This window comes from Lissotriton helveticus, chromosome 6 (genome assembly GCF_964261635.1).
Source record: "Lissotriton helveticus chromosome 6, aLisHel1.1, whole genome shotgun sequence".
Taxonomy (NCBI): Eukaryota; Metazoa; Chordata; class Amphibia; order Caudata; family Salamandridae; genus Lissotriton; species Lissotriton helveticus.
Window position 1 is genome coordinate 2072944611 of NC_136067.1, and position 12449 is coordinate 2072957059.

The following is a 12449-nucleotide window of genomic DNA, read 5'->3' on the forward strand; positions in this document are numbered from 1 at the left end:
AGCGTTCCACTATTTTGGGCCCAGATTGGGAAAAGCTTTACCACCCCATCTGGTTTTCCGAATGCGCGGAACTGAGAGAAGAAGTCTGTTTGAGGAGCGAAGGTTCCTGCCAGGATTGTAAGGAGACAAAATGGATCCAATACCAGTAAGGCTATTTTTTACTAAAGCCTTGTAGACCATACACATAGTCTTAAAAAGTATCCGGTCCTCAACAGGAAACCAGTGGAGCTGCTTCCTGGCAGAGGTGGCAGAGGCACGTCGGGGCAGATCCAGAACAAATCTGGCTGCTGCATTCTGGACCACCTGCAAGCGCTGCAGCTGACTTTTATTCAGTCCCGCATACAGCGCATTGCAGTAGTCCAGACGAGAGCCCAGAAGGGCAACGGCAAGTTGCTTTCTTGCCTGCAAAGAAAGATAGTGCCTGATTTTCCTTAGTATGCGGATGATACCCCAACAGGTCGATACAGTCCTGTTGACCTGTTGGCACATACTAAGGATGGGATCAATCATAACCCCGAGGTTTTTGGCTGAAGAGGTAGGATCAGGACAGGCACCCAGTGAGTCCGGCCACCACTCAACTGACCAAATCTCCTCCTTTCCTCCAAACACCATCACCTCAGTCTTCTCCCCATTCAGTTTCAATGAGTTGTGAATCATCCATTGGCCGACTGCCTCCATACAAGATCTAAAATTGGAGGCAGTCGACGTAACTGACTGGGAGAGAGAGACGAGGATCTGGGTGTCATCCGCATAGGAAACTACCTCCATCCCGAAAGATCTAATAAGTCTGGCAAGGGGGGTCACAAAAATGTTGAAAAGGGTGGGGCTAAGCGCCGACCCCTGCGGGACCCCACATTGCACAGACAGGGATGGAGATAGAAATTTGCCCAGCATGACCCTTTGCTCTCTATGATCAAGAAAGGAGGAAAGGAGCCACAGGGCCGCACCCTGAACCCCAATCTCCCTCAGTCGAGATGTTAAGACCGGGGGAGAAAGGGTATCAAAGGCAGCCGTGAGGTCTAAAAGGACCAGGAGGGAGGTCTGTCCCCCATCCACACGCGTGCGGATATTATCAAGCACTATGGTGAGGGCAGACTCGGTACTGTGTTCCCTCCTGAACCCATGCTGGGAAAGATCCAAACAGCCCGAACTCTCCACGAAGGCAGCAAGATGTTTATTTAAGTGAGCTTCTAACATCTTCGCGGGAGCCGGGAGCAGTGAGATGGGGCGAAAGTTTTTTAGAACCCCCGGGTCAAGAGAAGGTTTCTTGAGCAGTGGTTTTACTACAGCATTTTTCCACTGCTGAGGGAAAATGCCCTCCCTCATCGCCCTATTCATGATGTCAACCAGAGGGGGCAGGAGGGATTCTCTACACTGCTTGAGGATCTTTAAAGGACAAGCATCCAGCGGAGACCCGGATTTGATTTTGTTGAGAAGAATCTCTAACATGTAATATACAATTCACCGATGCCGGAGCTTACGTTTGAATACAGCAGAAGTGGTTCAACTTTGCATCAGCTGGATACCCTAGCTCTTGCACCAGTGGGTCCAATTATGGCACTTAAATAAAGACACTTTCTATATACTTTTCAAACTCCATCCCTTTATTACACACAACCACTTTCTTAGACACAACTCATTTTACCATTTTACTTCGCTGACATTGCAACAGTCTGCATTATATTCTTCACAATTATTACTTTATTCCGGCTTCCAAAACACTACATTCGACACTACAGACACATAGGGATGAGTAGTTTGTTTCACACTCCCTGTATCGAATAAACGCACACTAACACTACTTCACAGGTATGCTACAGTGGCCAGTATCCTACAGCGCCCACAGCTCATCACTTCACAGCAATAAACTCATGACTTACACTCACAGTTTCATCCCCGAGGCTTCATATCGGTACCACTAAGTACTTTGCTTCCCACTCCCGCTATACTCTAAACGCATACTAACACCACCTGCACAGATATGCTACAGCGCCCACTATGATACAGCGCCCAGAGCACATCACTTTACAGCACTCAGCTCACGGTTTAGACGCATGGTTTCTTCCCTTAGTTTAGCGGTACCTCACCTATGCACCATCTCACTCTAGACAAAACAGCACTTTCACTTGGTAAGGGTAAATACTTTGCTTCTGCAAGTATACTACAGATCACGCAACTCACAGCTTAGGCACACTCGTTCATCCCCTAGTGTACCGGCACCTCACCTCCGCGCCATCTCACTGTGGGCAAAACAGCACTTTAACACCGACAGGGGTAAATACTTCACTTCGGCCAGTATGCTACACCACCCAGAGCACATCAGTTTACAGCACTCAGCTCACAGTTTAGGCACACTGTTTCATCCCCGAGTTTAGCGGAACTTCACCTCTGCACCATCTCACTCTACACAAAACAGCACTTTCACACCGGTAAGGGTAAATACTTCAGTTCTGCCAGTATGCTACAGACCACTCAGCTCACAGTTTAAGCGCACGGTTTCATCCCAGAGTGTACTGGCACCTCAACTCAGCACCATCTCACAGTGGGCAAAACAGCACTTTCACACCAGTAGGGGTAAATACTTCGCTTCACACTCCCTCTATAGCACACCCTGCCCACCCTACAAACCTCACAGTGCTCCTACCCTGCTCTGTCCCACTTTTTTCTCCCTTTTTCCCCCTTACAATGGAATCACAAAATGGCGGCCAACACTTCCTAGTTGCAACCACTCGCACCGCTCGCAGCCAATCAGCAGCAAGTTTGTGCTTGTAACGCCTCAACCAATCAGATTGCAGAATTCCCAAATATCAATATCTGTAAATTTCGATATTTCTCAACAACTACTGAACGGATTTACACCAAATAAGCAAAAGTGTGCTTTCTAGTCCAAGCCCCTTGTCCCTGCCAAATCTGGGGTAATTCTGTTCACCCGTTCGACCTGTAGCCTTGTCTAAAGTTTCCTACGGAATTTAACATTGAAAAAACATATTTTGGGGCCCGCCTTTTTTCTCGGCCCCCCTTAACGAATCACCCCCAATCTTTCAACATAGGAGATGGTCTCAACAAAGAATATGTTTTGAAAATTGCGTGAATATTCGTCAATCAGTGCCAAAGTTATTGGGAATAGAATGTTGCCATTTCCTATGGTAACTAGGTCCTAACTATAACTAGGTAATATATATATACTCACTAATAAAACTCATCGACAAATATTACATTTGAAAAATTATCTCAAGTCTATTAATCACTATCAGAGTCCATTTAACTGTCTGAAAAAGTGAATTGTAAGTAGGCTGCACATAGTGATACGAGTGCTTGAAACTGAAAACATATTCTTTTAAATTTGACTGTCTGATTGCTACCACATCTCAGCTATAGATGTACTACTACATGCAATGTGGTGCAGCTGCTGATAGTAAGTTGGAAATTCAACGGTCTATGATACTCCTGAGCAAATATTGACACAGCTAGGTCATCTTTCAGTCCAAGAATCATACATCCCTAAGCAAGCCTTGTGAAAGCACTTAGCCACAAATCTTCATATCCCACTACCTTATATAATAAGCAGAAAGTCATCCATGTACCTTTTTCTTAATAAATTATAAGTATGTGGTGTGAAATAGAGTTACTTTACTGCCCATAGACTACTTTTGATGTGTTACCTCACCCCTAAAACACATTGACACACTCTTTTAGATCACTCGAGAGATAATGACAGTAATAACTGTGTATGAGAGGACTTGGTTTTTCATTTTGAGTTAGGCCTGGCACTGTCCGCTCTGTGTCACTTGTCAGTCGTCGACAAATCTGATGTTTAAAACATGTTTACAAGTCTGCCGTAGTTTATATAATTCAAGAAAGGTGCAGTGTATATAGGTTATAATCGCATATAGTCTGACACGTGCTGCAGCTAATGATCGTAACATGAAAACACAATTGTCTGTGCTTGTAACTGGAAACATATTCTGCAAGTCTGAATGTCTGACTAATACCATGAGTTGGATGTGACTGAACTTGTACATCTAATATAAGACACGTGGTGCACCTAATAAGTATTCACTCATCAAATCACTGAGGCAGTAATTATTCAGGTATAAAATTAAGTAAGCACAATTTACATATCTTGGAATCACCTTTCTACTACTTGTGCGGTCATTCAACAACCCATACACTACTCATGCACTCATCCAATCAAACATAAACTACTAATGCACTCTTATACAATGTGTCAATGAATGCAATCACCCAGACTGGACCCATGAACTCATATACCCAAACAGATGCCACCTACGCTGAGTTACAATCATTCACACACCATCTATAGAGTCATACAATCACTGAAACATAAGAACCTTCTTTTTTAACTGTTTCGAGCTTTTATTGTACTTTCAAACTATCTTATATTTTTTGGGGTGTTTTTGACATTCTTACTTTCAAAAAACACAAAGTTTAATATTTGGAATGTTGTCATTTTTTAATTACTGTGACACAATGCAGGAAATCAGAATAAAATAACATTTATGACTTTTGAGGAGATTAATGATAGCATCAATCACCTGCTCATCAACACATAAAATGATTAGGCACTTTCTACAGTGCACTCAAGGTTCTGCTAATTCAGGAAAGACCTGTGGTTGTGGGGTTGTAAGTACTGCTGCACCAGATGTAGAAGGCTGATCTAATTTGCATTGTGCAGCTAGCTCCCTCTTGCTCGAGCTATAACTTCCCTCGCGAGGCGAGTCGGGTGAATTGTCTCCAGGTATCACACATGAATACTTATTCTCTGATCCTCTGGAGAGCAACTTGCTGCCTAGGGAGCAGGTGAACTTCCTCGCAATCACCTTTTTCTCATCTTCAGGGATTTTGATAAATGGCCCAAAGAATGCTTTCCTTCCATTTTTTTTACTACTTCTTCAACTTACAAAATGTCTTCCAGCTCTTCTTTTTTTTGCAAATGTGCAGATGCCATGTCATTTTTGCAAAATAGTTGGTCAAAATACCAAAAAGAAAAAAAATAGGTGCAGCTATTACAAAAAGGTATCACAGATGCAGAGACACCCAAAAAGAAGAAAAAAAATGTAGCTGTTGGATCCTCCTTCTAACAGAATAAAAACCTTTTCAACCAATCAAAACCTTTCTTTCCATGGGCCATAACGTTGCGAAGGGGTCACATCCCATTCATTCATATGTCACACACCCGTAAAATGTGCTAATTTCATTTAAGTATAGATCACTATTAGTACATTGATTTTTCAAAGTATTTAGTGAAAAGTCATTAAATATAACAAATATATAAGGTTTGAACAGTGATATGTGAAACTTTTTTAACCCCTTAGTGGTGGGGCTAAGTTCCGCGCGGTGCAGGGGGGTGGGGGCCGCGTGCGGTGCCACAGTGCTTGTGTTGCTCAGTGGAGCTGTGCTCATGACGCTGCATTGCGCTGCTGAATTAATTTATTGTACAGAACCTAAAGTTCAAGTCCCATCTCCATTGGAAGCTATAGAAAGTAAGCAATTGTTATCTACATATTGTTTAATTTCTTGAACAATTTTGCCGGGGGTCACAAGGAGCAAGTCGGTGCTTTGTGGTTGATGGTCCCTGGTGCAATTGTCCTCTGCTGTGCTGATCATCAATCAATAGTTCCGACTGCGTCAATATGTTCAATATGTTCTCTACAGAGGAGTTCTGGAACGGATGGAGCACTCTGTTCAGCAACAGTACATAGTTCATAAATTTGTCAGTATTTAATTCAGAGTCAAATCCTTTGAGGCAGTACTAAAGTCATATACTGTAGTCAAACATTTTTTTGTCTCTAACCAAGGGAGAAAGAATGAAGGAACCCAGATTGGCTGGGAGTGTGTATGATACTGTAGCATGTGATAGGTATAGTTCTGAACCGCCCTTGGGAGGTGTCCACTCTGTCTTTGCTAGCCTCATCCTTCCCTCCTTCTCAACCCAAGTTATCCTATAAATCCCAGACCCTGGTGAAGAGAGGATTCAGAAACTGCTGCCTGAACCACAATGAAGACGGAAAGTGACATCTTGCTCCTTGTCACCCTCCTTGGCCTCTGGGAGTCACTTCCAGTGGTTGAAGGTGAGTAGGCAGGGATCAGGTCCTCAGCATCTGACTGCACAGTTCATCAGAGGGGTTGTCTCTCTTGCTGGAGAATACCTGAAGAAATACCTGAATAGTCTTTTATTGTGTGAGAGACACACTACAGTGACCGACAAGTCTCTATAAGATTGATGTAGGCAATGTGTGTGTGTTTTATAGTTTGGAAGGGTTTGAGTTGGAAGAGTGAGTGTAAATTATAAGTGGGTGTAATCTACATTCATTAAAGTGTTTTCCCTCAGGGGGTGTAACGTTTCTATGATACTGGAGGAAGACTCTCTCACTCAAAGGTCTTTGTATGTTGATTAGTTGCCAGGTCTCAGGGGGTCCTCGTCACATTTTGTAGTGGGAAAAGTGGAGCCACTGCTTTCCTTTATGCCAATGATATGTGGATTTCTCCAGCATCAAGCTAAGCAGGGATTAGCTGAATCCATTGTTGAATTGCACACACTACTCCAAGCACTAGTGAAATGGTCATGCTACAAGATATGATAGAAGAGATCAGAGAGAAGTTTATACACATTTTGAAGATAGATCTTGTGAAACCCACAAGCCTTTATCCTACATTTTGACTTTGGAGGCTCTAGACTCTTCCAAATACAGGTGTGTCACATATGGAGGCAGCCCTCAATAAAACTGTAAGGCCAAGCTGTAAACCAAATCACCAATACTGCAACAAGCCCCACACCCATGCCATCATCAAAAATAGAAGACCTAAAGGCATTGTTGTGTCATTTTTCCTTATGAGCGAAATTCTCGTTCAAGAGGAGAACTGATCAGCATGAAATTAATGAAATTTTTTGCAAAAGTATGACGCTTGTCCTACTGCACCATAGCTTCTTCAACAAAAGCAGTAAACATTGTTTCCCCTGTATTATCAACCTTAAAAATTAAGACATGGATGACGATCAAGAGCATGATGGTGCAGTAAATGTTTTCGACACCATGGAATATGGAATAAAACACAGTTGATCTCATTCCTCAAGTCAAGTGCCAATAGGTAGGCAGATAATAATAGCTTTGATTGATACTGGTGCATCAATAATTGTTATCACAAATGATAAACTTTAGTTTCCTCAAACCTATCACCAAATGAAAGCCTACAAAAGTCAAGATGTAGGCTTGCAGCAACAAAATATTTTCATCTATGTGGCATCTTTACAACCAAATTGACTCACAGGTAGTCTATAGTGACAACAATTTACATCACTCAAATGGATAAGGTACCTTTATAAGCTGCCTAACAGCAGTCTGATAAGAATCACATACAGCATCTAAGTAAATGATTTAGACAGCCCATTAACAGAAGTCGATAATCTATTCAGAGGCATAGTAAGCATAGAAGACCAAACCGTAGGGCTACCTATTTACCAGCCCATCCAACCAATGACACTGAACCCCAATTTGTTGTTCGCAGTAGGGGGCCAGGACCAGGACTTCTAGTCGCAGCCTCATTTGCAGCCAGCGCTGCCGCCAATGCGATCTCTGTGCGCCTGGAAGCGCAGTAAAAACCATTGCGGGTTCCCGCAGCGCGGTACTCCCATATTGTTGTTTGCAGTGAGGGGCCATCACCAGGACTTCTAGTCCCAGCCTCATTTGCGGTCAGCGCTTCCGCCAACGCTATCTCTGTGTGCCTGGAGGTGCTGTAAAAACCCTATGGGGCTTCCACACCACAGGACGTGTGCCGGCGAAGCCCGGGCAAAGGCGGGTTCATCTGCATCTGTCCACGCCTGGCAGAGACTGGACTGGGCCAGGTCTTGAACACCCTAACTCCAATATGGGTAAGAAAAAACTACCGCCCAATTCAGAGGGAAGGGAAGTAAAAGCAAAAACGCCCTGGAATTGTGCCTCCATAATTTCTTATCTGATGACAGCTGTTGGGGACATAAATGAGGAAATACATAATGTTGAGGAACAGCTGGGCATAGGGGGAAGACTTAGAACAGATAAGGAGCCACACAACACTATTACTGACTCACTTAGTGATGTCAATTGCATCACTGATTTTGTGGAGAGGGGGGAAACTACCGTTACAGGGACTTTCGCCACCCAGCCAGAGGAACAGGGTCCCAGACTAGTTCACTATGAAAGGGAGAGAGGAGCCGCTTGCACTGCGGAAATGGGGATCATACTAAAAAGGAAACGTAGAAAAGGCTTGAAACAGGGTATAAACATTGAAGAATCCTGGCCTGGAAGAAGCTGTGGTCCACTAGGGACTTAAGATCGGTCTGAAGCCAACTTCGCTATCACTGTGGATAAAACTGCTCAATCATATCTTGAGACTGTTATGAGGGCACTTACAATAGACTTGTTGAACTCTTTTAAAAACGCTTTGGAGCCGATGTTAACCAAATTATCCACCATAGACGAGCATTTGAGTAAAATAAAGTGCTTTATAGAGAGGATGCATGTTGACACTGCACTGAGGAGGATGGCCCAAGTTGTTCCAGGCTCATTTGAAATAGAGATGGCCACTGGAGCTCAAAGTCAGATTGTGCATGCTGGGAGCTTTAGCTCTGACCCCAATGATTTGGCCATTAGAATTGACAAATCCCTCTCTGAATTCCCTTGTAAATACATTGGGCCACAATCAAAGTGTATACAGCCATCGGTTACTGTAAATAACGTGCAACCCAATCAATCCCTAAACGCACAATAAAACAAATGCAAACTCCACTTACCCCCAGAGGTTACTGCCCATCTGCTGTTTTAGTAGGGGTCCCTTATTTAAAAATTAACATGACCGAATCCCCAGAAGACATCATTGTGGCGAGACGGATGGGGTGGGTGGGACAGGGAGTAAAGTCATTAGAGGGAGATTGTGTTGTTGTCAATTTTAATCAGATTAATGTAGCAAAATCATTGTTTAAAGAGTTTGGCATGCCTGGAACTGACAAGATTAGAGGACTTCCCCTGGGGTTTTACTATCGCCAACCCACGAGTAACATAACTGAGAGTCTTGCATCGCGATGGAGGAATTCTGCAGTAAATTCTGAAAGGACACACATTGGGCAGAGTAATACGCATCAGCTAAAAGAGAAATATACTTTTACTCAGTCCCAAAATCAAGAACATATAACCTTGCCCATACTAGGTATAGCTCCTGACTCGAGATCCCGGGAGGTTGTGTTAGATCTGGCCAATAGATTTGCCTCACTGAGTCAGTTAGATACCAATGATTGACTAATCAGTCATAATGACTCACTGGCACAGACGTCCCTGAGTCAACCCGTCACTTGCCAGAGCATTCTGATAACGGCAATGGTAAAGGGGGCAGATATCTTGAATATTCTAAATTGGAATGTAGCTGGTCTTGAAGAAAAGAAAGACAACCCTGGGTGGACTACCCCATTGAAGGAATATGATATACTGGGCTTTCAGCAAACATGGGACTCTGAAAATAGTTTTTGGTTGGATGGGTATACCACCTATAATTAGGCGGATCAAACATCAGCAGCTGGTCGTGCTAGGGGAGGTCTATTAACGATGATTTCGCTAAAAGTGAATGATAGCCACCGCAAAGTGGAAACAGGGAAAGAAAACTGTTTAGCGGTCGAGATCAGTCCCCTACAAGCCCAGAAAATATTGGTTCTCAATTTTTATAAATCATTTCAGAAAGTCTCTGTAAATTAACATTTATGTAGTCTTAATCGCTTTTTGGACCAATATAGGGAGAAGGAAATTAATCAGTCTTATTTTACTTGGTGATTTTAACATTCATTTGTGTTACAAGAAGTGTCAGTTTGTTGATGAACTGGGGCCTGGGGCAATTCAGATATCAATTTTGAACATTCTCCACAAGGGGAACTTTTAGAGGACATGATAGCGGACTTTGGGCTGTCATTGCCAAATACATCAGAAGCGGGAGTGAGCATCCCTTCTTTCAAAGGCAGGGGTATATTTTCCACTATTGATTTTATATTTGTTAACACTACCATGATTCCCATGGTCCTGGATTATACCACAAAGGTCATGGGAAGACCTGCTGTCTGTTGACATAATCAAGAACAGCTCCAAATTCTGGGAAGTAGTAAATAGGCCAATTTGTTCTGGCCTCGAGAGCAATGTTGTTGAGTGTAACATCTCAGAATAACTCCGGTTTAACCATTTTAATCATATCTATGATAGTCGCAACAACGGGGTCCCACCTGATCTCTTTAAAACAGATGTTCTTCTATGGGCAAAGTTACTGGCCAACATTTTGAACGTGGCATGTCAATATGGAATGCGCAAATCCTGGTCCACATCAGCAGCTCCGAAACCCAGCTCCGCTTAAAGAGCCTGAAGGATCAACTTACAGCAAAAAAGAACATGCCACCTCGCCTCCTAACCAAACGAAGAACTAAGAAAAATACTACTCACCGGACCACCGGGCAGGTTAAGCCTGAGACGTGCAGTCGACGAGGAGCTCCGCCACATCTGTTTCTGCCGGCAGCCCGCTGCCTCCATAGATGATCGGCACCTCCGCCCGCCCTCCACGACATCAGGACATCCATTCCCGGATCCGCAGGAGTACGAGAGCTGCTGGACTGAACACAAAGGCAGCAACATAATCAGGTCACAGAGATCACCAAAAATCATGAACCGAGACCGACTCCTTCTTGCCTGTCCCCAAAATGGCGCCCATAACAGAACATCGCGATTACAAACTCCGTCCACGAAAGCCATCCGCCAAGCAACACTGGAGAAAAGTGCCTCCTCCCGTCTTCCCCCGACACCAGGCTTCCAAAAATCAAGGAATCTTCAATCAGCGATCGTGGAGACACGGGCAACAACTGACTCCCCCCTACCTGACCTCAAGATGGTTCCCACAGCGAGACATCGAAGATAAAAATTGCCTGGCAAGATCGAGATCGTGCCTTCCACTGGGGAGCAGAGCCTCCATCTGTCCTCCCCCAACATCATGGACAACAGGAACAGAAGCGCCAAAACCAACCCGAAATCGCGGAGACTCGGACCGCGACTGACTCTCCCACAACTGATTCCCCCATGCCTGGCCTCAAGATGACACCCACAGCGGGACATCAAACATAAAATCGCCTAGCAAGACCGAGATCTTGCTCTCCACTGGAGAATGGAGCCTCCAACTTTCTTCCCCCGACATCAGGATATCCTTTCCTCAACCCACATGAACAGTTGAAGTGCCGAAACCAACCCGAAATCGCAGAGACTCGGACCGCGACTGACTCCCCCTCTGCCTGCCCCCAAGATGGCGTACATGTAAATGTAAATGTAGTGTATTTTGTAAAGCGCACAGCTGCCCCAACGGGGTGTCCCGGCGCTGTATAACGTTGTGGAACCCTTCCTGGCTCTCCCTGTGAAATGCCCCTCCTGGGCACCCCCAAGGTGAAGCCAGGCATCCCAGTGTTGTAGGGGCCGTTGTGGAGATTAAGCAAGCTATTGCCCAGAGTTGCAGCGTGGGACCAATGATTAGAGTAGGCGCCGAGGCGAGAATTATCGAGTCTGCGGACATTGAGCTCAAGACCCTGCCGCGTCGGGACTTGAACCCTGGTCCCGGGCCTGATCTCTGCTTCAGAGACTGCCGCTCTAACCAGTGAGCCACACTTCTCCATGGGACATCACGTAAAAATCGGCTGACATCATCTTATGCTTCATAGGGGAATGGCTCCTCCGCCCGCCAGCCCTCCCCTGGCATCAGGACAGCCACTCCAGAAACTACCAGGACAGCCCGCAGTAAAAATTCCACCTCCACTTGTCGTGTATTTCTATAGGTTCTGAATCGATCCCCCTATTCCTGACCCTATTCTGGTTAAACTAACTATCAAGTTAACTAACAGTCAGCCCATGAGGCATGAAATCCCCCATGATGCAGATACCGTTATCTGACGCAGTCACACTACGGCACAGGAACGTGTTATCTGATTAGGTCATAACGCTTGAGATCTAATTAGACAAGCGACATTCCTCCAGCCCCTGATAAGGCATACGACGTTCTCATAACAAATCAAACCTATGACAACCTGGATAATCTGTGCGGCCATTGTTTTGATTTCACAGAGAACTTTTGCAAAAGAATGTGCTAACGAGCAAGTCGTATGACATCTTTATTGACGTACCTATGTCCATCCTTACGTCAATCTCGGCACCTTTAAGGTATAAATATTGCCGACCTTGCCCTATGCAAACACACGCGTGGTGACAAGACGGAGCAGCCATACTTGCCGAAGCCGAGAGCAGAAGCAGACCCCGCTGGCAGCAGCCCCGCCTTCCTGACGCGCTGAGAGATGCGCTGCTATCTCAAGCCGAGAGACCCAGCACCGGCGCTTCTGGGCAGCCCTCGCAGGCAGCCTGGAATATCGAGAGCAGAGAAAGAGATAC

At 44.8% G+C, this 12449-nt stretch overlaps 1 long non-coding RNA gene across 1 annotated transcript in view; it reads left to right on the plus strand.

Annotated features, from left to right (window-relative positions):
- The first annotated feature begins 6013 nt into the window (after positions 1-6013).
- The window catches only part of LOC144762039 (uncharacterized), a 65770-nt gene continuing 59334 nt past the window's right edge, over positions 6014-12449 (plus strand). The window contains exon 1 of the long non-coding RNA XR_013596016.1: positions 6014-6092. This is a non-coding gene — a long non-coding RNA (uncharacterized LOC144762039). The remainder of the gene's footprint in view (positions 6093-12449) is intronic.